General features: G+C 43.7%; 1 long non-coding RNA gene across 1 annotated transcript in view; it reads right to left on the reverse strand.

The window, feature by feature from the left end:
• Positions 1–6984: 6984 nt before the first annotated feature.
• The window catches only part of LOC103219785 (uncharacterized), a 28763-nt gene continuing 10045 nt past the window's right edge, over positions 6985–25702 (reverse strand). The window contains exons 2-3 of the long non-coding RNA XR_012094718.1: positions 11257–11405; positions 6985–11139 (exon numbers count right to left, since the gene is read on the reverse strand). This is a non-coding gene — a long non-coding RNA (uncharacterized lncRNA). The remainder of the gene's footprint in view (positions 11140–11256; positions 11406–25702) is intronic.

Genomic DNA, 25702 nt, shown 5'->3' on the forward strand with positions numbered 1-25702 from the left:
TTCTCCTGTCTCGGCCTCCCAATAGCTTGGGACCACAGGCGCATATTACCAGACCCAGATAATTTTTTTGTTTTTTCAGACGGTGTCTCGCTCTTGTCACCTAGGCTAGAGTACAGTGGCATAATATCTGTTCACTGCAACCTCCACCTCCTGAGTTCAAACAATTCTCTGGCCTCAGCCTCCTAAGTAGCTGGGATCACCATGACGCCCAGATAACTTTTGTATTTTTAGTAGAGATGGGGCTTCACCATGTTGGCCAGGCTGGTCTCAAACTCCTGATCTCAGCTGATCTGCCCGCCTTGGTCTCCCAAAGTGCTGGGATTACAAGGGTAAGCCACTGCGCCTGGCAACAGATTTTAGTTTAAGATAAAATTCTAATCAAAACTTGTTTTCAGTATTTGCAATGCATAGTCAGTCCTATTTGAGAGTATTCAGTTTGGTTGGTGCTTTTCTTTTCCCCCCCATGGAGAACTATCCTTACTGAACCTCCTCAATTATTTGCCTTCCATTCAGCACTAGCCTAAAAGGCAGATGTGAATTGCCATCTGAAAAAAAAGTATATTTGGCAATTATACATACCAAGATGATTCAGAGTCAGATGGACCAGGCAAACGTTTTATAAAAAGGGTGGGATTTTAGTTAGAATGGTGATCATTAAAAAGTCAGGAAACAACAGATGCTGGAGAGGATGTGGAGAAATAGCAATGCTTTTACACTGTTGGTGGAAGTGTAAACTAGTTCAACCATTGTAGAAGACAGTGTGGTGATTCCTCAGGGATCTAGAACTAGAAATATCATTTGACCCAGTGACCTCATTACTGGGTATATACCCGCGGGATTATAAATCATGCTGCTATAAAGACACCCGCACATGTATGTTTATTGTGGCACTATTCACAATAGCAAAAACGTGGAACCAACCCAAATGTCCATCAATGATAGACTGGATTAAGAAAATGTGGCACCTATACACCATGGAATACTATGCAGCCATAAAAAAGGATGAGTTCATGTCCTTTGTAGGGACATGGATGAAGCTGGAAACCATCATTTTGAGCAAACTATCACGAGGACAGAAAACCTTGACACAGGGCAGGAAACATCACACACGGGGGCCTGTTGTGGAGTGGGGGCAGGGGGAGGGATAGCATTAGGAGAAATACCTAATGTAAATGATGAGTTAATGGATGCAGCAAACCAACATGGCACATGTATACCTATGTAACAAACCTGCACATTGTGCACATGTACCCTATAACTTAAAGTGTAATAATAATAAGGTGGAATTTTGAGTGACCCAGGCAAAGGGTTTATTCTACAATGTGTGTGAATCATGTAAAAAGTAGGGATGTAAGGACATTTTGCCTTGCCCTACTTCTGTTTCACATGCTGGAAATGTATGCAGCATGCTGCCTGCTGTCCCTGTAGTCTTCACAACCGTCTCCATGCCAGAAGCAGGAATTGCTGATGTAGGTCAACTCCTCTTTTTCCTTGTCACCCTCGCATAGTCAATGATCAAATCTTGCTTATGCCCTTTCTCACCTCCTATTTCTTTCACCACTCGTACATCAAAGCGACTGTTATGCCCTCTTTATTTTATATGTCAGATTGTTCTATGCCTGCTTACTGACTTAGTTCATACCCTTCCAATTTCACAGTAGTTTGCTGTATATCTTTGGGTTCACTTCCACTTATGCATGTATTCTTCACACAGAATTAGTCTTTCTCACCCAAAGCAATTGTGACAAAAGCAAAAATTGACAAATGGGATCTAATTAAATGTAAGAGCTTCTACATAGTTAAGAAACTATCAATAGAGTAAACAGCCTACAGAATGGGAGAAAATTTTTGCAAACTATGCATCTGACAAAAGTCTAATATCCAGCCTCTATTAATATAAGGAACTCAAACAAATCAACAAGAAAAAAAACCAACCCCATTAAAAAGTAGGCAAAGGACATGAGCAGACAATTTTCAAAAGAAAACATAAATGCGGCCAATGAACATATGAAAAAAAGCTCAATATCACTTATCATTAGAGAAATGCAAATCAAAACCACAATGAGATACCATCTCACACCAGTCAGGATAGCCATTATTAAAAAGTCAAAAACTAACAGATTCTGACAAGGTTGCAGAGAGAAGGGAATGCTTTTACACTGTTGGCAGGAGTGTAAATTAGTTCAAACCATTGTGGAAAGCACTGCGACAATTCCTTGAAGAGCTAAAAACAGAACTATCATTCAACGTAGCAGTCCCATGACTGGGTATATTACCCAGAGGAATATAAATCATTCTATCATAAAGACACATGCACATGTATGTTTATGGTGGCACTATTCACAATAGCAAAGACATGGAATCAACCTAAACGGCCATCAATGACAGATTGGATAAAGAAAATGTGGTACATACATGCCATGGAATAGTATGCAGCCATAGGAAATAATGAGATCATATCTTTCTCTTGACCACTCATGGAGCTGAAGGCTATTATCCTTAGCAAACTAGCACACAAACAGAAAACCAAATACCACATGTTCTCACTTATAGGTGGGAGCTAATTGATAAGAACTCAATGACACAAATAGGAGAACAAGAGACAGTGGGGACTACTTGAGGGTGGAGGGTGGGAGGAGGGAGAGGATTCGAAAAAAAATAACTATTGGGTATTAGGCTTAGTACCTGGGTGACAAAACAATCTGTACAACAAACCCCCATGACACTAGGTTACCTATATAACAAACCTGCACACATACCCCTAAACCTAAAAGTTTGGAAAAAAAAATGGTCTTTCTGAAATACAAATCTATCTTACTACATCACTTTCTTGCTAAAAATTCTTCAAGATATCCCATTTTCATGAAGGAAAAGCCTCTGGCACGTTAGCATGACATGAATGCCTCAGGCTCTGCCCTCTGCCCACCTGTCAGCCTTATCACCTGGCATTTTTCTACACCCATGTCATTGGGGTCCCATCACCTGTGAGGCTCCCTCAGTCTGAAATAGCCTCTTTCTCCTTCTCCTCCAGCCATTTGTCTAATTCCTGTTTATAGGAATTCTAATTCCTGTTAAGACTCAGCTCAGGTATGATCTCCACCAGGTCTTCTCCAAGTTTCCCTTTCCATATTGCAAAACCTTTCCTTGCACCTTCTGTACACTTTGTTTAGATTTCTGTCAACATATAGTTCTCTGAATGTTAAAAAAAAAAAAAATACATAATCTTGTTGGGCACGGTGGCTCACGCCTGTAATCCCAGCACTTTGGGAGGCCAAGGCAGGCAGATCACTTGAGGTCAGGGGTTTGAGACCAGCCTGGCCAACATGGAGAAACCTCATCTCTACTAAAATACAAAAATTAGCCAGGTGTGGTGGTGGGTGCCTGTAATCCCAGCTACTCGGGAGGCTGAGGCAGGAGAATCGCTTGAAACTGGGAGACAGAGGTCGCATGAGCCAAGATTGCGCCACTGCACTCCAGCCTGGCAACACAGTGAGACTCCGTCTCAAAAAACAAAAACAAATAAACAAACAAAAAATCTTACCCAAGAGATAGTGAGCACATGCCCACATTTTATTTATCTCAGTAATAAGGGAACCCATAAAGTGGGTTCAAAAGAGAATTTGAAAAACTAGGATTATTACAGTCAGTGTGAACAAAATGGAAGGATGAATTAATGTCGGTACATTAGATGTAGCCCTGGTTAATGTCCTATTGGGCAATCAAACTGTAGCAGTTGGGGTTCTCATTTTTCCACTATGGAAAAGAACACCAACTCATCAGTTTCTTTTTTTTTTTTTTTTTTTTTTTGAGACGGAGTCTCGCTCTGCCGCCCAGGCTGGAGTGCAGTGGCCGGATCTCAGCTCACTGCAAGCTCCGCCTCCCGGGTTTACGCCATTCTCCTGCCTCAGCCTCCCGAGTAGCTGGGACTACAGGCGCCCGCCACCTCGCCCGGCTAATTTTTTGTATTTTTAGTAGAGACGGGGTTTCACCGTGTTCGCCAGGATGGTCTCGATCTCCTGACCTCGTGATCCGCCCATCTCAGCCTCCCAAAGTGCTGGGATTACAGGCTTGAGCCACCGCGCCCGGCTAACTCATCAGTTTCTTAGGAGACAATTTCTAACTTTACAGGGTTGTAAAATATCTGAGCCTAATCAGTCATAGTATCAAAAATAAATAGTCAAAACCCTTTGAGTCAGAAGACCCTTGGGTGGGTTTGTCAGACAGTCGTCTTATAGCATGACATTGATGGAAGTGGAATCTCTTTACTTTGTTTCCAAGTTTTGAGTAATTTTGCCTAGCACTACTATCATTGTCTACCCTGATGCTATACTTTTTAATTCACTCAGTCCTGGCACACACTGTGAACTTGAGAGAACGTAAGCATTGGTGTTCAAACTAGGGTATGTACACCCCTTGTAATATGGAAAGACTTTTCAGGGGTTACGTGGCCATGGATAGCTTTTAGATGACCAATTTCCAGGCCCTCGTCCTAGGTGTGTACTTTTTCTTACAGCTAACCTGCTCCCTGAAGTGTCTCTGTTCTCCAAGTTCCTGTTTTCCTCCCAGTCCAATCACCCTTCTGCCACCTCACCAAAGCCTCCCACCCATCCCAGCCTGCTCATGAGCACACCCTGAGACCTAAACACTCCCATTTTCCATTAAGCAAAAGAGCCAAATTGGCCTCAAAAGTCTGACAAAAATATACTGAAAGCCAGTCTACAATATCCTGGAAAATACATTCTTTATCTACAAACTAATGGTAAACTTAAATGTCAACTTAAAAGTGTACAGGGGGTGTTAAACAGTTAACATTTTTTTTTTCCTTAGGAGACTGGGTCTCACACTATCACCTAGGCTGGAGTACAGTGACATGATCATAGCTCACTGCAGCCTCAAATTCCTGTGCTCAAGCAATCTTCCCACTTCAGCCTCCAGAGTAACTAAGACTACTGGCATGCACCACCATGCCCAGCTAGTTTGTTGTTGTTGCTGTTGTAGAGCCAAGGTTGGTTTCACTTTGTTGCTCGGTCTGGTCTCAAACTCCTGGCCTCAAGGATTCTCCTGCCTTGGCCTCCCCAAGTGCTGGGGTAAAAGGCACAAGCCACTGCACCTAACCAACATTCTTTTAAGGATCAACAAGCACAACACTGAAGGCCACTGCATACGTGGAAAATTCCGTACCTCCGAACTCCAGTGGAAGCCACAGCCAAGACCCTCGTCTTCTTGCTGTTGACTCGCTAAGCATTGTGTCACCTCCTTTGGTTAGTTTGCCTTTCCCTTCAGCCTGGTCAGCTGATCCTTTTCCACTGGTTTGATTTTAACACTTTGAGTGCCGGCTTAAACCACCCCTTTCTGTCTGTTCCCATTCCTCACTGCCTTAGTTGAATGAGTGAGAAGGTCTTAGGTTTGATCCCATCCTGGTTCCCCTGTGGAGAGTGTTTGGGAAGTGCCAGTCAATGTAGCCTGGATCACATTACTATAATTTTAAAGTCTCCTGGTCACTTTCCCTGTTACTTTTTACCCTGTGCACATATTTTTGTTGTATTTATCACAATTATCTGTATACCAAATAGATTCCTTCTGGATGTTCATCTTTTTGACAATACTTTTTATTGTTCATCTGTTAGCCAATAGTTGAACTGAAATAAATCCAACTGGCCCAGTAGACTGCAAGCATCCTGAAGACAAGTATTTGTTTTATTTGCAATTGTACATCCAGGGTCAACACAAAGAAAGAACGGTAGCCCATTTATTGAGACATGACAGGCCAATAGTAAGCCCTTTAATACACAGTCATTGTGTCATTAGGGCAAACCATGGGCATTGTCTGCATTTTAAATGCAGGGAAACAGAATTAGAGAGATTGGTTATGGCATCTGAGATCACATAGCAATAAGTGGTGCCAGGATTCAAGTTGGAGCCGAATGACCCTGGAGGTTTTGGCCTCAAGTCAATACTGGCTCACAAATTGGATTTCTTTTTTTTTTTTTTTTTTTTTTTTTTTTTGAGATGGAGTCTCACTCTGTCGCCCAGGCTGGAGTGCAGTGGCCGGATCTCAACTCACTGCAAGCTCCGCCTCCCAGGTTTATGCCATTCTCCTGCCTCAGCCTCCCGAGTAGCTGGGACTACAGGCGCCCGCCACCTCGCCTGGCTAGTTTTTTTGTGTGTGTTTTTAGTAGAGATGGGGTTTTACCGTGTTAGCCAGGATGGTCTCGATCTCCTGACCTCATGATCCGCCCGTCTCGGCCTCCCAAAGTGCTGGGATTACAGGCTTGAGCCACCGCGCCCGGCCGCAAATTGGATTTCTTGAATTGTATGGGTAATGAATAAAACAGCCTTGTGTTGCTGACTTGTATTCAATAGGCTTTCAGAGGACCAGGGCCCAGGTGACCTACTGAGACCCAGAATGGGAGGAACATACCTCCCATCTGTGGGGTGGGGAACTCAGCAGGAGCTAGGAGGCTGTGGGACACCCTGGCCTTGCACTCAGGGCTCGAAGGGCATGGGAGCATCACAGTGAAAGCCACCATCATGAGAGAAAGGCCCAAAAATACAGATGGACTTGCACTTGAGTCCACTGGGCATGTCCTCATGGGCAAGACTAGGGTGACACTTAGGTAGGGACTAAACCCCGGCATGAGCAGATGTGGATAGTGAGGAGGTGCTCAGAGGTGTGAGGCTACAGCCTCACGTTCATGTGGTAGACTGTTTCAGGCTAGGGAAGCTTGGGATACTCTGGCTTCATTACAATTGTTCAAGAAATTATGGAAGTAATGCATTGTTCTCTTAGCAGACAAACTTTATTTTCTTTATCTTATTATAAATCTTTTGCAAAAAAAAAAAGATAGTGCTAAATAAAATTGTCTTTTCTCTTAGGACATGTTTGCTATTGAGTTTGTAAAGTTAATATCTTCATACTTGACCCATTAGCTTGAAGTCAAATTTCAATATTATTGTAATTTCTAACAATACTCCCATTATTTTCCAGTTCCTGCACTTAGCCATGAAAACCAATGTCACTTTGACTGAGTTACTTCATTTCTGTGAGCTCATCTATTAAATAAGGCAGTTGAATGAGATGTTTTCTACTATCCTTTCATAATCTTAAAGACAGTGACTGAGAGCCTGACTCTTTAAATGCTCAAAGTGAATTACTATTGATTTTTGCCTTTAAGTCGTTACTTAATGTGGTTATGACTTGTTTGATGTTAGTGAGTCTTTGATTAGAGTCCATTTCCAAGGTTAGCTTTGTTTCCATAGAAATGCAACTGCTATGCCATGACCTGAGTTAAAACCAATGGCCAAATTGTACCCTGTATGGAAGATTGGGGTTTCTTGTCATCCAACTTGAGAACCACGGACCCTGGTGAAGCCCATGAAACAGAGAAGATAAACTCAGATGAAAATACAATATAAATTGCCAAACCAGACTGAGGTACAGTCTATCAACTGATGAAGGCACTTCAACCAAATAGATGTCTTGAAAAATTATAGACGATAAAGTATCAAATGGCCAGATAAATTGACAGGGATTTTACTGATTTTACAAAGGATGATGTAGTTTCACTGACACTGGAGTATAAGAAATATAACAGCAAAAAGATACTGCCTCCCACCTCCTCCAACCCCATGAACTTTCAGTAACGGAATTTCAAACTAAACCTTTCCTTTTCTTTTCTTCTTTTCTTTTCTCTTTTCTTTCTTTTTGAAACAGAGTCTCACCCCATCTCCCGGGCTGGAGTGCAGTGGCATGATCTTGGCTCACTGCAACCTCCAACTCCCAGATTCAAGTGATTCTGCTGCCTCAGCCTCCCAAGTAGCTAGGACTACATGTGCAAACCACCACACCGGGCTAATTTTTGTATTTTTAGTAGAGACAGGGTTTCACCATGTTGGCCAGGCTGGTCTGGAACTCCTAACCTAAGGTGATCCACCCACCTTGGCCTCCCAAAGTGCTGGGATTACAGGAGTGAGCCACCGCGCCCAGCCAGACTAAACTTTTCTAAATGTCGTGTGGAGGATAAAATTATTTGTACAAATGTTCTCATAAGTATATTATAAAGCATTTCAACACCTAGTAATCCACTACTAAAGACATTAATTTTTAAAAATCATTGTGATATTTGGTACCATTATATAATAGAAAATAAGGTAAACATGCAGACTATATACAATCCAATTCAATTACCAAATACGAGCAAAACCTATTAGATCAATTTCTGGCTTTTTTGAAGAAATCGAATCAAGTTTATTCAATTGTACCCTATGGTCTCAGTGTAACAGTAAAGGGAAGAGGATGCTAAAACCAACCTCCTTTGATAATCTCCAATTAGATGACCAACTGGCCTGATTTGCCTGGGACTAAGGGTTATCAGGATGTGGAACAATCAGTGTTAAAACCAGGGCAGTCCCGGGCCTACTGGGACCGCTCGTCCTCTTCATCCCTCCAGTTCTTTTTAAAATATGTGGGATATCCACATTTCTTTATCCTGGGACTTTTCTGCTTGCATGTAGGCACTCCAGGAAGTCACAAAGCTGCACGATGGCGGGGCTGAGGAATCAGCCGAGGAATCAGCCAAGGAATCAGCCACGTCTCCGGGGCATCCGCCTCTTGCATTAGAGGTGTCTTCAGCTCTATCTTTGGGTGTCCAGGCTGCCACCAGGTAGCTAACACAGAACTGTCCTGGGCAACTTTTGTCTTTGGTAGTCTGTGCTTTCCCTGTTGACATCCTCAGCTGCCACCTCCACAGACCTCACACTGTATTCCCTGTGGCTCATGCCTGTGAACAGTGTCTACAGGGACTTGCTTGCAGCACACTGTTAACTAATTGACAAATAGCCAACTACTGAAGCTCAAAGTGTGACCTCTTCCAGAAGTGTTGGGGTCTTAAGAGGTCATTCTCAGAGCTCAAAAATCTTTCAAAGACACAAAGCTAGACAGTAAAAATTGTTAGCTCTGTGGAAACCAAAGTGCAAAGCACTTAATAGCAAGAGTTGTTTCTTCCTGAGTACCATGTGTTGGGCACCATGCTAAATATTTCACAAACATTAATTCATATAGTTCTACAGTAGCCCTGTGTGGTAGGTACCGAATCAAGCCCATTTCACAGGTAGAGACGCTGAGGCTGAGCTTGGTAATATGCCCTGCCCCATATCACAGAGCCAGAAAGATCAGAGCCTGATTTGAACCCGACTCCACGCTTATACACCTCAAAGTCAGGCTCTTTTTCCCCCCACAATGAATAGGTGTTTTTTGTTTTTTTTTCTGGTATCACACACATACATACACACACATACACTATATATATAAATATATATATAGTTCCTGTAGAGGGACAGGGTGTCGCTCCGTTGCTCAGGCTGGAATGCAGTGGCGCAATCATAACCTCAAACTCCTGGGCTCCAGGAATCCTCCTGCCTTGGCCTCCCAAGTAGCTAGGACTGTAACCATGCCCAGGTAATTTTTTTTTTCCCAGAGACAGGGTCTCACTATGTTGCCCAAGTTGGTCTTGAACTCCTAGGCTCAAGCAATCTTCCAGCCTCAGCCTCCCAAAATCCTGGGCTTACAGGTCTGAGCCACCGTGCCGGACCTCACATGTTAGGTGTTTTTTGTTTGTTTGTTTTTTGCTTTGAAATGGAGTTTCACTCTTATTGCCAGGCTGGAGTGTAATGGTGCAATCTCGGCTCACTGCAACCTCTGCCTCCTGGGTTCAAGCGATTCTCCTGCCTCAGCCTCCCAAGTAGCTGGGATTACAGGCACCCGCCACCATGCCAAGCTAATTTTTTGTATTTTTGTATTTTTAGTAGAGATAGGGTTTCGCCATGTTGGCCAGGCTTGTCTCAAACTCCTGACCTCAGGTGATCCACCCGCCTCGGCCTCCCAAAGTGTTGGGATTACAGGCGTGAGCCACCGTGCCCAGCCACGTTAGGTTTTAATGAGGCCTCTTAGTTTGCAGCTAGGATCAGGTCCTGTCTCTCACCCCTCACTGATTCAGCCATATACAATTATTTTGATCACCTGCTATCCACCTATGGTGTTCTTGGCACTAGGAATCCTGCTGTGAGTGAAGCTGAGCTCCTGTCTGTGTGAAGCCTGGGCCACATGGGTCTCCCAGATGTGCTCTGAAGTCACTGTCAAAAGTCATGGGCACTGGAGAGTTTCATGTGCCTGACACTAGGGAAGATACCAAATTCTACATTTGCCTCCAACGGGCACAAATGTCAGTTTCCATCAAGCTCCACCCTGTCCAGGTGACCCCAGTTGTAGCTCTTTTCATACTATCTCCCCTTCTCCTACAAGTGCCACCAACAGGCCGAGGTGGGGAGCTGGGTTTAGAGATGCTGGTCTGAACCTCAGGTGAAATCCTCTCCTTTATGTTGCAGGAGAATGGGTGCTCAGATGGAGAATCAGCACTCTTCTCAGCATTGGAAGGTGCTGTGGCTGGGGGAGTCTGCATTATGTTCTGGGCTATGAGCTTTTCCAGAATTCCACTCCACAGGCACACGTCTGCTGTGTATGTATTTCTTTTTTCTTTTTCTTGAAACAGAGTCTCACTCTGTCGCCCAGGCTAGAGTGCAGTGGCATGATCTTGGCTCACTGCAAGCTCCACCTCCCAGGTTCACACCATTCTTCTGGCTCAACCTCCCAAAGTAGCTGGGACTACAGGCGCCCACCACCACGCCCAGCTAATGTTTTGTATTTTTAGTAGAGACGGGGTTTCACCGTGTTAGCCAGGATGGTCTCGATCTCCTGACCTCATGGTCTGCCCACCTCAACCTCCCAAAGTGCTGGGATTACAAGCATGAGCCACCGTGCCCAGCCTTTGCATTTCTTGATAAAAATCAGAAGTCCCTGAGTTCTCCAGTCTTGAATTTCTATGTCACATGTCTATCTGCATCTGAGGATGCTGGAAGTTGAGTCTGTTAGGAGGCCCCTGAATATGTGCTTGTCCCGTTGGTGCTTCCAGGAGGTTGCCTAACCCCTCATTTCTCTTTTGTTCTGTGTTTCTTGCTCTAGGCTATTGCTCCATTTTCTGTAGGTCACCTCCTGCCACCTCTTCTCCAGGGTGATGGTGTTTGCAACACACAGTTCCTTGTCTTGGTTTCCTAAGCATCTTACTTCTGAAGGTGAGATACTGGCTGTAACAATTAAGAAACTATTATTACAAGCTTGGGGATAACACTAGGTACTTAAGAAAACAACAAATCAAACCTGAGCTTCAGATAAGGATCACAGGATTAATGCCTGACTTGTACCTGATGACCGGGATAAAGACCAGGTGCCTCCAGAAGTGACTCTCCTCAGGTCCCAGCCAGCTGACAACTGCATTCACTGATTATCTCTTTCTCTGCTTTTCTTTATCTGCATACTGGTTTCCAGGCCTTTGCTCACCCTGAAGGAGTCTCTGTTGCAAAAAATTGAAGTGAAATTCACATAATATAAAATTAGCCAATTTAAAACACACATTTCAGAGGCACTTAGTATATTCACAAGGTTGTAATGAACATCACCTCTAGTTCTAAAATATTTTCTTCACACCAAAGGAGACCAACCCCTGTACCCATCAAGCAGTCACTCACTGTTCCCTCCTCCCCCCAGCCCCTGGTACCCACCAATCTGCTTTGTGTTTCTATGAACTTACCTATCTTGGATGTTCCATATAATTGGAATCATACCACAACATATGACCTTCAATTTCTCTCTTCTTTCACTTGTCATAATGTTTTCTGGGTTCATCTACATTGTCAATGAAGTATCAATACCTCATTTATTTTTAAAAATTGTGGTAAAATACACATAACAAAAATTTATCATTTTAACCATTTCCTTTTTTTTTTCTTTGAGACAGAGTCTCCCTCTATTGCCCAGGCTGGAGTTCAGGGGCATAATCTTGGCTCACTGCAACCTCTGCCTCCCGGGCTCAAGCGATTCTCATGGCTCAGCCTCCCGAGTAGCTGGGATTACAGGTGTGCACCACCGTGCCCGGCTAATTTTTGTATTTTTAGTAGAGATGGGGTTTTACCATTTTGGCCAGGCTGGTCTCGAACTCCTGACCTCAGGAGTCCACCCACCTGGGCCTCCCAAAGTGTTCCACCCACCTGGGCCTCCCAAAGTGCTGCGATTACAGGCATGAGCCACCATGCCTGGCCCATTTTAACCATTTCCAAGTGTACACGGTTCTGTAACATTTAAGTACGTTCTCATTTTGGGACAACCGACACCACTGTCCATCTCCAGAACTTTTTCACCTGCCCAAACTGAAACTCCAGGTCCATTATAGACTTTCCACTCCCTGTCCCCCAAATCCCTGACAACCACCATTCTACTTTCTGTCTGCCCAACTGTGAGTATTCTAGGTACCTCCTATAAGTTGAATCATACAGTGTTTTTCCTTTTGTGACTGAGTTATTTAACTTACTATAATGTTTTCAAGGTTCATCAGTGTGTCGAAATTTCCTTCTTTTTAAAGTGAGTTGAGATCACGCCACTGCACTCCAGCCTGGGCGACAGAGTAAGACTCCATCTCAAAAAAATATATATATATATAGTTATCCTTGTAGGCATGATGTGGTACCTCATTGTGGTCTTGATTTGCATTTCCCTAATAAGTAATGATGCTGAATATCTTTTCATGTGCTTGTTGACTATTTGTATATCTTTAGAGAAATGTCTAAGTCCTTTACCCATATTTTAATCTTTTTGTTATTTAGTTGTAACATTTCTTCCGGATATTGGACCTAGGAGCTCCCTTTAAAGATCTTGGACCATAGGTACTATATTGGTTCATTTTCTGTTACCTATATCAGAATTCCTGAAACTAGGTATTTTACAAATAAAACGAATTTATTTCTTACAGTTATGGAGGCTGAGAAATCCAAGGTTTAGGGACTGCCTCTGGTATTCCTGTCTCTTCTCCTTTTTCCACTAAAGGCCTGGTTGCCTTGACTGCTTCCAAGAGACTGGCAGGGAAAAGCAGTCTAACCATCCACAAATATTAGCTAGATGGTAAGCCTCCAACTCTCAATAATGAACCTGCCTACTGAGGGAAACATAGCCAACTCCAAATATAATGGGATTTTCTTGTGTTGTTTGTTTGTTTGAGACAGGGTCTTCCTCTATCTCCCAGGCTGGGGTGCAGTGACTCCATGTTGGTTCACTGGCCTAAACCTCCCGGGCTGATGTGATCCTCCTACCTCAGCCTCCTGAGTAGCTGGGACTATAGGTGTATGCCACTACATCCCGCTAATTTTTTATTTTTTAGTAATAACGATGTTTTGCCACGTTGCCCAGGCTGGTCTCAAACTCCTGGGCTCAAGCAATCCTCTGGCCTTGACCTCCCAAAATAATGGGATTACAGGCGTCAGCCACTGCACCAGGCCAAAATTAGTTTAGACCAGATCAGATTGTCCTACTTAATAGCCTTTACTCTGAGATATTGGTTAAGCTCACAGAGCTGGGTCCCAGGCAAACTCACTGAGTCTAAGCCCCGGGGTGGTAGCACCTGCCCCAACCTCCACATTGCCTAAACCTTGCAGAGGCAGGAAGTTCCTCCTTCCTGATGCTGCAATCAGTCCTAGTCAGTTTCAGAATTTGGGGTCATATGCAGATTACAAAAGGCCATCTTCAAAGAAGCTGCTTATAGATTTCATGAAGCTTCTTAGGAAGTGAAACTTTCTGACGTATAGACAGCAAATGGCTTCCAAGAAGAATAGTACTGCTCACACAACAGTGCAGTATGAGCCAGGTACAGTGGCTCATGCCTGTAATCCCAGCACCTTGGAAGGCTGAGGCAGGCAGATCACCTGAGGTCAGGAGTTTGAGACCAGCCTGATCAACATGGAGAAACCCCATCTCTACTAAAAATACAAAAAATTAGCCAGGCATGATGGTGCATGCCTGTCATCTCAGCTACTTGAGAGGCTGAGGCAGGAGAATCACTTGAACCTGGGAAGCAGAGATTGCAGCGAGCCAAGATCGCACCATTGCACTCCAATCTAGGCAACAAGAGCGAAACTCTGTCTAAACAAAACAAAACAAAACAAAGAACAGTGCAGTATAACCTGAAATGGGGTATACAAGCATCTTTTCACCCATGATAGGCCACTCCTTACAAGGAATCCCATTATTCACTTTAAAAAAGAAATGGCGCCCGGGTGCGGTGGCTCATGCCTATAATCCCGGCACTTTGGGAGGCCGAGGCGGGCAGATCATGAGATCAGGAGTCATGAGGTCAGGAGTTCAAGACCAGCCTGGCCAACCTGGTAAAACCTCGTCTCTACTAAAAATACAAAAATTAGCTGGGCATGGTGGTGCATGCCTGTAATCCCAGCTACTCAGGAGGCTGAAGCAGGAGAACTGCTTGAACCAGGGAGGCAGAGGTTGCAGTAAGCCGAGATCAGGCCATAGCACTCCAGCCTGGGCAACAGAGCAAGACTCTGTCTCGGGGTGGAAAAAAAAAAAAAGAAATGGCTATGTTAAAGTTTTGACAGTAAATAATTTGTAAGTCATTCCTCTCATATGGTGAAAACAATATCTACTCTCCTATAATGAAAAAAACTTTTTTTTTTTTTTTTTTTTGAGACAGAGTCTCACTCTGTCGCCCAAGCTGGAGTGCAGTGGCACAATCTCGGCTCACTACAGCCTCTGCCTCCCAGGTTCAAGCAATTCTTCTGCCTCAGCCTCCCGAGTAACTGGGACTACAGACGCGCATCACCACGCTCAGCTAATTTTTTTTATTTTTAGTAGAGACGAGGTTTCACCATATTGGCCAGGTTGGTCTCAAACTCCTGACCTAAGGTGATCCTCCCACCTTGGCCTCCCAAAACACTGTGATTATAGGCGTGAGCTGCCACGCCCAGCCTGAAAAAAAACCCTTTAAGGAAGGTTTTTTTTTAAGGTTCCTAGGGCTGGTTATTACTGGAAATCATAAACAAAATGACCACTTAAGTATAAGAATCATCTGAATATCTAGCCTGGCCAACGTGGTGAAACACTGTCTTTACTAAAAATACAGAAATTAGCCAGGCATGGGGCATGGTGGCACACACCTGTAATCCCAGCTACTTGGGAGGCTGAGGCAAGAGAATGGCTTGAATCCGGGAGGTGGGGGTTGCAGTGACCAAGATCGTGCCATTGCACTCCAGCCTGGGCAAACTCTGTCTCAAAAAAAAAAAAAGAAACATCTGAATTTGACTTTTAAAATTATGATTGTATATCATAATTCAATCAATAAATATGTTAAATGATTTTTTTCTGTGAAGGATAAAGTAATATTTTCCCCAAAACTAATCATAAGAAGAAAAGTACTTCCTTTAGTACAAAGTTACAACATAGGCCAGTGGTTTTCAAAGTGTGGCATAGGGAACCCTGGAGAATCCCCAAATCTTTTTTTAGGAGAACGGTCTATGAGGTCAAAAGTATTCTCAAAACAATACTGGGGCCAAGCGTGGTGGCTCATGCCTGTAATCCCAGCACTTTGGGAGGCCGAGGCGGGTGGATCACTGGAGGTCAGGAGTTCCAGACCAGCCTGGCCAACATGGTGAAACCCTGTCTCTACTAAAAATACAAAAATTAGCTGGGCGTGGTGGCACACGCCTGTAATCCCAGCTACTTGGGAGGCTAAGGCAGGAGAATTGCTTGAACCCAGGAGGCAGAGGTTGCAGTGAGCCAAGATCACCCCAGTGCTCTCCAGCCTGGGCAAGAGTGAAACTCCATCTCACAAAAAAAAAAATACTGGGAATGACTTGTCTAATTTACTTTCATTGTCTCATGAGTGTACAATAGAGCTTTTCTGAGTCTGTAAGATACATAGTATTATATATACACAGTTGAATCCAATGTCTTCTGTTAAGGCAGAAAAAAAATTTTGCAAAATTGTAAAACAATGCCATTCTTCTCACTATAACATTTTTCTTTTGGAAATTCTTTTGTGAAGTTCGCTTTTGCATAACTATGTTATTTGTGTTAACATTTTTATTGTATTCATGTAAATATTATTTCATATATTTCATTTTTAAGTTAGCCTACGGTAAAATTGACTTTTCTTGTGTACAGTTCTATCAGTTTAATTTTTTTTTGGAAACAGGGTCTCACTGTCACCCAGGCTGAAGTACACTGGCACGATCACAGCTCACTGCAGCCTCCACCTCCTGGGCTCCAGCGATCCTCTCACTTCAGGCTCCCAAGTAGCTGGGACTACAGGCATGCACCATCACACTGGGCTAATTTTTGTATTTTTTGTAGAGATGGGGTTTTGCCATGTTGCCCAGGCTGGTCTTAAACACGTTGGCTCAAATGATCCTCCAGCCTTGGCCTCCCAAAGTCCTGGGATTACAGGCACAAGCCACTGTGACTGGCCAGTTCTAGAAGTTTAAATACAGATTCATATAGCCACTGCTTCAATGCAGACACAAAAGAGCTCTATCACCCTAAGAAACTCCCTCGTGCCGCTCCCTTAAGGCCACATTCTCCCACTAACTCCTGGCAACCACCGATTTGTTCTCTAACATTTATAGTTGCATCTTTTTGAGGTTGTCATATAAATGAAATAATACAATATGTAAACCTTTGAGACGGGCTTCTTTCACTCAGAATGTTACCTTTGAGATCCAACCAACTTGCTGGGTCCCTTTTTTTGCGGGGTAGTGTTCCATTCACCTTATGGATGTACCAAAGATTACTAACCCATTTACCAGCGGGAGAAGTTTTCAGTTGTTTCCAGTTTGGGGGTATTACAAACAAAGCTTTATGAAACACTGCTATACAAGTTTTCATGTGACCATAACTTTTCTTTGTTTGTTTGCTTGCTTGTTTGTTTTTGAGACAGAGTCTAGCTCTGTCAACCAGGCTGGAGTGCAGTGGCGCGATCTCTGCTCACTGCAAGCTCCGCCTCCCGGGTTCACGCCATTCTCCTGCCTCAGTCTTCTGAGTAGCTGGGACTACAGGTACCTACCACCACGCCCGGCTAATTTTTTTGTATTTTTAGTAGAGACAGGGTTTCACCATGTTAGCCAGGATGGTCTTGATCTGCTGACCTTGTGATCTGCCTGCCTCAGCCTACCAAAGTGCTGGGATTACAGGCATGAGCCACCGCGCCCGGCGATAACTTTTCATTTGCTAAGGTAAATACCTAGGAGTGGGACTGGTGGGTCACATAAGTAAACATATGTTTAACTTTATAAAAGGCTGACAAGCGTTCTTCCAGAGTGACTGCATCATTCTGCATTCCCACTAGCAATGTGTGCAAGTTCCAGTTACTCCACATTCTTGACATCACTTGGTCAGGTCAGTTTTTTTATTTTAGCTAATGGTGTGGTGTATCACTATGGTTTTTTTGTTTTGTTTTTATGGAGGCAAGGTCTCATTCTGTCGCCCAGGCAGGGGTGCAGTGGCACTATCATAGCCCACTGTAACTTCAATCTCCAGGGCTCAAGTAATCCTCTCACTTCAGCCTCCCAAGTAGCTGGGACTACAGGGGTGTGCCACCATGCCCAGCTATTTTTTATTTTTAGTAGAGACAGGGTCTCACTATGTTGACCAGGCTGGTCTGGAACTCCTGAGCTCAAGCAATCCTCCTGCCTTGGCTTCCCAAAATGCTGGCATTACAGGCATGAGCCACTGCCCCCAGCCTCACTATGGTTTTAATTTGCACTTCCTGGTGGCTAATGATGTTGAAAATATTTTCTTGTGCTTATTTTCCATTGATATAACTTCTTTGATGAAGTATCTGCTCAAGTCTTTTACCCATTTTTTACTTAAACTCTATTTTCCTTCTGTTGAGTTTTGAGAGGTCTTTATATTCTCTGAATACCAGTCTGTCAGATAAGTGATTTCTCAACATTTTTTCCAAGTCTGTGGTGTGTATTTTTATTCTCTTCTATTTTGCAGAGCAGGGGTTTTAACTTTTATGAAATCCAATTTGTCATGTTTTTAGTGGATTAGGCTTTTGACATCATATCTAAGAACTTTTTGTTTAACTTCAGTTGATGAATATTTTCTTCTGTTTTCTTTTTTAAATATGCTTTGAATTTTCACATTTACATGTAAAATCAATTTTTAGTTAGTCTGTGTATAAGGTGAAATTTAGGTCAAGGTTCATTTTTTTGCAGGATGACTAATTATTCCAACACTGGTTTTGGAAAGACTGTCCTTTCTCCTTTGAATTACCTTTGCACCTTTGCCAAAAATCAATTGGCCATCACCTCATACCCATCAGAATGACTACTGTAAAACAAAACGAAAAACAGAAAATAATGAGTGTTGGTGTCAGAGGCGTTTGCGCCAGAGCAACTCCATCTTGAATAGGAGCTGGGTAAAATAAGGCTGAGACCTGCTGGGCAGCATTCCCAGGAGGCTAGGCATTCTAAGTCACAGGATGAGACAGGAGGTCAGCACAAGATACAGGTCACAAAGACCTTGCTGATAAAACAGGTTGCAGTAAAGAAGCCAGACAAAACCCACCAAAACCAAGATGGTGATGACAGTGACCTCTGGTGGTCCTCGCTGCTCATTATACACTAATTATCATGTATTAGCATGCTGAGAGACACTCCCACCAGCACCATGACCGTTTACAAATGCCATGGCAATGTCAGGAAGTTGCCCTATATGGTCTAAAAAGGGGAGGAACCCTCAGTTCTGGGGATTGCCCACCCCTTTCCCAGAAAACTCATGAATAATCCACCCCTTGTTTAGCATACCATCAAGAAATAACTATAAGTCAAGCAGCCCATGCCGCAGCTCTGCCTATGGAGTAGCCACTCTTTATTCTTTATTCCCTTACTTTTTTTTTTTTTTTTTTTTGAGACCGAGTCCTGCTCTGTCACCCAGGCTGGAGTGCTGGAGTGCAGTGGTGCTATCTTGGCTCACTACAACTTCTGCCTCCTGGGTTCAAGCAACTCTCCTGCCTCAGCCTCCCGAGCAGCTGGGACTACAGGCACGCACCACTATGCTCAGCTAATTTTTGTATTTTTATTAGAGATGGGGTTTCACCATATTGGCCAGGCTGGTCTCCAACTCCTGACGTTGTGATCCACCCACCTCAGCCTCCCAAAGTGCTGGGATGACAGGCATAAGCCACCGCACCTGGCTTATTTCTTTACTTTCTTAATAAACCTGCTTTCACTTTACTCTATGGACTTGTGTCCAAGAACCCTCTCTTGGGGTCTGGGTCAGGACCCCTTTTTGGTAACACTGGCAAGCATGTGGAGAAACTGAAATTCTTGAGCACTGTTGTCATGAGAATGTAAAATGGTGTAGCCACTAAGGTAAAGAGTATGGTGGCTCCTCAAAAAATTAAAGAGAGAATTACACTATGATCCAGCAATTCTACTTCTGGGTATATATTAATAATAATATATACTAAATAATATATACTACTACTAATAACCAAACTTGATTTATCCTACTGTACTCTCCCAACACAGAGTACTTCAGACACCAGATGTGTGTGGGGTTCTCCCCAAGACTGCCTCTCACTTCCTATGCCAATTGCAAGCCCCAGGTTGCTTTACCTGAACTTCTGGCTGACTGGCTAGAAATGGGGGATCCCCACCTCTGGTCCGATTAATTTGCTAGAGTGGCTCACAGAACTCAGGAAGACACTTAACTTTTAACTTACATTTACCAGTTTCTTATAAAGACTATTACAAAGGATGCTGATGAAAAGATGCCTAGGGTAAAAGATGAAAACGGACGTGGAGCTTTTATAGCCTCCCAGGCATGCCACCCTCCAGGAACTTTCACAAGTTCAACTATTCAGAAACTTCCCACACCCTGTCATTTGCAGTTTTTTATAGAAGCTTTGTTGGGTAGGCATAATTGATTAAACCATTGAGCACTGGTGATCAACTTAACCTTGAGCCCGTTTTTCCTCTCTAAAGGATGGGGCTAGGGCCAAAAGTCCCAACCTTCTAATCATTTCTGGTGACCAGCCCCCATCCTGAAGCTACCAGCCATCTGTCAACTCATTAGCGTACAAAAAGACATCACTTTGGAGATTCCAAGGATCTTAGGAGTTGTATGCCAGGAAATTGGAACAAAGACCAAATATATATTTCACAGTATAACAATACTCAAAAGAATTGAAAACAGGGAATTGAACAGATATTTGTATACCCATATTCATAGCAGCATTATTCACAATAGCCAAAAAGTAGAAGGACCCAAGTGCCCATCCATGAATGAATGGATATACAAGATGTAGTATACATATACGAGAGAATATTATTCAGTGTTAAAAAGGAAAGAAATTGGCCGGGCGCGGTGGCTCAAGCCTGTAATCCCAGCACTTTGGGAGGCCGAGACGGGCGGATCACGAGGTCAGGAGATCGAGACCATCCTGGTTAACACGGTGAAACCCCGTCTCTACTAAAAAATACAAAAAACTAGCCGGGCGAGGTGGCTGGCGCCTGTAGTCCCAGCTACTCGGGAGGCTGAGGCAGGAGAATGGCGTGAACCCGGGGGGCGGAGCTTGCAGTCCGCCGACATCGCGCCACTCACTCCAGCCTGGGCGGCAGAGCGAGACTCCGCCTCAAAAAAAAAAAAAAAAAAAAAAAAAAAAAAAAAGGAAAGAAATTCTGACAAATGCTACAATATGGATGAACCTTGAGGACATTACATTAAGTGAAATACGCCAGTCACAAATACTATATGATTACTTATATGAGGTACCTAAAATAGTCAAGTTTATAGAAAGAGAAAGTAGAATGGGGGTTGCCAGGAGCTGGGGAAAAGAGAAAAGGGCAGTTGTTGTTTAACGGAAATAGAATTTGTTTTGCAGGACAAAAAAGTTCTGGAAAGTAGTTGTACAACAATATGAATGTATTAAACCATACTGAACTGTACACTTAAAAATGGTTACGATGGTAAATTTATGTTACATGTATTTTACCACAATTTAAAACAATCAATTGGCCATATTTGTGAGGATCTATGTGTGGGTTCTATTCTATATGTCTAAGTCTTCTCCAATATCACACTGCCTTAATTTCTGTAGCTTGATAGTGTCTTTTTTTTTTTTTTTTTTTTTGAGATGGAATCTTTCTCTGTCACCCAGGCTGGAGTGCAGTGGCACCATCTTGGCTCGCTGCAAGCTCCGCCTCCCAGGTTCACACCATTCTCCTGCCTCAGCCTCCTGAGTAGCTGGGACTACAGGCGCCCGCCACCATGCCTGGCTAATTTTTTTGTATTTTTAGTAGAGACGGGGTTTCACCGTGTTAGCCAGGATGGTCTCGATCTCCTGACTTTGTGATCTGCCCACCTTGGCCTCCCAAAGTGCTAGATTACAAGCATGAGCCACCGTGCCTGGCCTTTTTTTTTTTTTTTTTTTTTTTTTTTGAGACGGAGTCTCACTGTGTCGCCCAGGCTGGAGTGCAATGGCGTGATCTCAGTTCCCTGCAAACTCCATCTCCCGGGTTGAAGTGATTCTCCTGTCTCAGCCTCCTGACTAGCTGGGATTACAGGAGCCTGGCACCACGCCCAGCTAATTTTTGTATTTTTAGTAGAGATGGGGTTTCACCATGTTGGTCAGACTTGTCTCGAACTCCTGACCTCCGGTGATCCGCCCACCTTGGCCTCCCAAAGTGCTAGAATTACAGGTGGGAGCCACTGTGCCTGGCCTTGATAGTGTCTTAAAATTGAACATTGCCTATTTTTTATTTGGGGGAAGGGGGTGAGGTAAGATGGATAGCTATAAACAGAACCACTAGTATTGTAAATATATTCTTAAATAAACACAATGGACACAGTCTGATAAGTTTTATGCTGAGAAAGATGGGGCCATGTTATATTCCTTTGTTTTCCAGTGCCCAGGCCAGTGCCTAACTACCATGGAGTAAGCACTCAATAAATGCGAAACAGTCTTGGAAAAAAATAATCTGAGCACACAGAATATTTTCAAGTGTGCACTACAAAAAACATGTAGTCAAAAATATCCATAGAAGTGTTGCTTAGAATGGGGCAAAAGCCTAAGGAAAAAACCACCCTCGCAGGGTTAATGAGAATTACAAGCCAGGCTTTAGGCTGAATTGTGGTCAGGCATCAACCAGGGTGCACTAGTGTGCTCTGACTCATCTCCCTGCAGCTGCTAACCAATCGAGGGTCATGCAGCACACTGACCACCTGCTCCCCCACTGCTCCCATAGATAGAATCTGACATGAGACTTTTTACCTAAGAATTGCTTAAGGTGTTTTTCAGATCCTGAATTCCAGCTGAATGGCTGATGCCAACCGGTCTGAAGACCCCTACCAAGAAACCGATTCAGCATCTCCTGGTCCCGTGACCTCACCCCCAAACTTCTCAACCAATCAGCAATCCCCATACTTTAGACCATCACCTGTCCAGACCCCTTACAATCCCCATCCCCAATCCTCTCAGGGAGGCAGATTTGAAGAGTCCTCTCATCTTGTCTTCTCGTTCAGCTGCCCTACAATTATTCAACTCTTTCTCTGCTGCAATCCCCACTGTTTTGGTGCATTGGTTTGTTACCATGCAACAGGCAACCGAACCTGATGGTTCTATAACCATATTCAAGTGGAACTGAGAAATAACTATATAAATGTGAAACAGAGGTGTGACTTAGAAATTGTACACATTGGGTGTCACAACTTCCCTATACTTTGTGTTTTCATACTGACATTGTTCACACTAATAAAGTGCCCACTTTGACTGACTGATTGTGATTCTGATGATGAGAAGGAGGAAGAGGAGGAGAACAGGAATACGGTAAGAAGATTTTAAACCACTCTCTTTTCTCATCTTCCAAGTATTTAAAAGTGGCTCAGTTTTTCCAAGTATTCCTTTCTTTCTACAGAACTTCCATTAAAATAAAAAACAATTCTAAATCAAGCCTTATGGACAAGAATTAATGGTTCTCCCTAATATATCCCAAATCAGTGTGTCATTTGAGTAAGTCACCTCTCTCCCAGATTCTTATTTGTCCTACATGTAACTGGGGTTTTGCAACAGATGTTACTCTTCCTTCTCCTTTCCAGGTCTGTTAGAAACTTTACTAGGAAAGCCTGAAAGTAAAATCTGTACTGTATATAAATCCAGAGAAATGTTGATACTGACTAAATAATTTCCTCAAATCCGGTCACCTTTCTATGGGAAAATGCCTCATCTTAACAATATTTCATGCATAAAGTCATTTGGCCTCTTAAATGCGTTGTTAGATATTTTTAAGACCAAAACTTGCTAAACCCAGAACAGTGAAAGCATTCATTTGAAAATAAAGTGAAAAGCCACATATGTCTTAGAGGGAGAAAACAGTGCTAATGATTTCAGGCTTTTATAGTTTCAAGATCCCGACCGGCTGCTCTCAAAAGCCATCTTTGCATTGTTCCTCGCCGGGCTCCTTGCTCGCCACGGACTGCGGCAGCTTTATCAACAGAGTCCCTGAACTGTGCGTGCGTTCCTTCCTTCCTTTTTGTTTTTTGTTTTGTTTTGTTTTTGTGGTTTTTTTTTTTTTTTTTTTTTTTGAGAAGGAGTCTCACTCTGTCGCCCAGGCTGGAGTGCAGTGGCTCGATCTCAGCTCACTGCAGCTCCGCCTCCCAGGTTCCCGCCATTCTCCTGCCTCAGCCTCCCGAGTAGCTGGGACTACAGATGCTTGCCTAATTTTTTTGTACCACCCGGCAATTTTTTTTTTTTTTTTTTTTTTTTGTATTTTTAGTAGAGACGGGGTTTCATCGTGTTAGCCAGGATGGTCTCGATCTGCTGACCTCGTGATCCGCCCGCCTCAGCCTCCCCAAGTGCTGGGATTACAGGCGTGAGTCACGGTGCCCAGCTCTCCCTTTCTTTTTAATCCCCTGCATCAGATCACCGACGTGCCCCACCATGTCAGATGCAGCGGTAGACACCAGCTCCGAAATCATCACCAAGGACTTTAAAAGGAGAAGAAGGAAGTTGTGGAAGAAGCGGAAAATGGAAGAGACGCCCCTGCTAACGGGAATGCTAATGAGGAAAATAGAGAGCAGGAGGCTGACAATGAGGTAGATGAGGAAGAGGAAGAAGGTGGGGAGGAAGAGGAGGAAAAAGAAGGTGATGGTGAGGAAGAGGATGGAGATGAAGACGAGGAAGCTGAGTCTGCTACAGGCAAGCCGGCAGCTGAAGATGATGAGGATGATGATGTCCATACCAACAAGCAGAAGACCGACAAGGATGACTAGACAGCAAAAAAGGAAAAGTTAAACTGAAAAAAAAAAAAGGCCACCGTGACCTATTCACCCTCCATTTCCTGTCTCAGAATCTAAAGGTGGTCACCTTGCAGTATTGAGGCCCACCCGCCATGGGCAGTGCCACCCACAGATGACACACACTCTCCACCACCCAACCCAAACCATAAGAATTTGCAACAAGGGAGGAAAAAGAACCAAAATTTCCAAGGCCCTGATTTTTTTCTTAAAAGTACTTTAAGAAAAGAAATTTGTTTGTGTTTTTTATTTACATTTTATATTTTTGCACATATTGTTAGGGTCAGCCACTTTTAATCATCTCAGATGACCAAAGCAGCCTTCGGACTATTCTCTGTCCTACTTCTGACTTTACTTGTGGTGTGACTGTGACCACGTTCATTATAATCTCAAAGGAGAAAAAAAAAAAAAAACTTGTAAAAAAAAGCAAAAACGACAACAGAAAAGCAATCTTATTCCCACCATTCGAGTAACTTTTTTGTGTATGTACTTAGCTGTACTATAAGTAGTTTGTATGAGATGGTTAAAAAGGCCGGCTGGCATGGCGGCTCACGCCTGTAATCCCAGCACTTTGGGAGGCCAAGGCGGGCAGATCACCTGAGGTTGGGAGTTCAAGACCAGCCTGGCCAACATGGAGAAACCCCGTCTCTACTAAAAATACAAAAAATTAGCCGGGCATGGTGGTTCATGCCTGTAATCCCAGCTACTTGAGAGGCTGAGGCAGGAGAATAACTTGAACCCGGGAGGCAGAGGTTGTGGTGAGCCAAGATCTGCCATTGCACTGCAGTCTGGGCAACAAGAATGAAATTCCGTTTTGAAAAAAAAAAAAAAAAACAGGCCAGGCGCAGTGGCTCACACCTGTAATCCCAGGCCTTTCTTTGGGGGTCGCCGAGGCGGGCAGGTCACGAGGTCAGGAGTTTGAGACCATCCTGGCCAACATGGCGAAACCCGGTCTTTACTAAAAATACAAAAAATTAACTGGGTGTAGTGGCGGGTGCCTGTAATCCCAGCTACTCCGGAGGTGGAGGTTGCAGTGAGCTGAGATCGTGCCACTGCACTCCAGCCTGGGCAACAGAGTGAGATTCCATCTCAAAAACAAAAAGGCCAAAGATAAAAGGTTTCTTTTCTTTCTTTTTATTTTTATTTTTTTTAAGATGGAGTCTCGCTGTGTCACCCAGGCCGGAGTGCAGTGGCACCATCTCGGCTCACTGTAACCTCCACCTCCCAGGTTCAAGTGATTCTCCTGCCTCAGCCTCCCGAGTAGCTGGGATTACAGGCGCATGCCATCACGCCCAGCTAATTTTTGTATTTTTAGTAGAGACGGGGTTTCACCATGTTGGCCAGGCTGGTCTCGAACTCCTGCCCTTATGATCTGCCCGCCTCGGCCTCCCAATGTGCTGGGGTTACAGGCGTGAGTCACTGCACCTGACCTTTTTTTTTCCTTTTTTTGTCTATGAAGTTGCTATTTTTTGGGGGGGTAGGCCTGTTTGATGTATGTGTGAAACAATGTTG

Source organism: Chlorocebus sabaeus, chromosome 12, assembly GCF_047675955.1.
Source record: "Chlorocebus sabaeus isolate Y175 chromosome 12, mChlSab1.0.hap1, whole genome shotgun sequence".
Taxonomy (NCBI): Eukaryota; Metazoa; Chordata; class Mammalia; order Primates; family Cercopithecidae; genus Chlorocebus; species Chlorocebus sabaeus.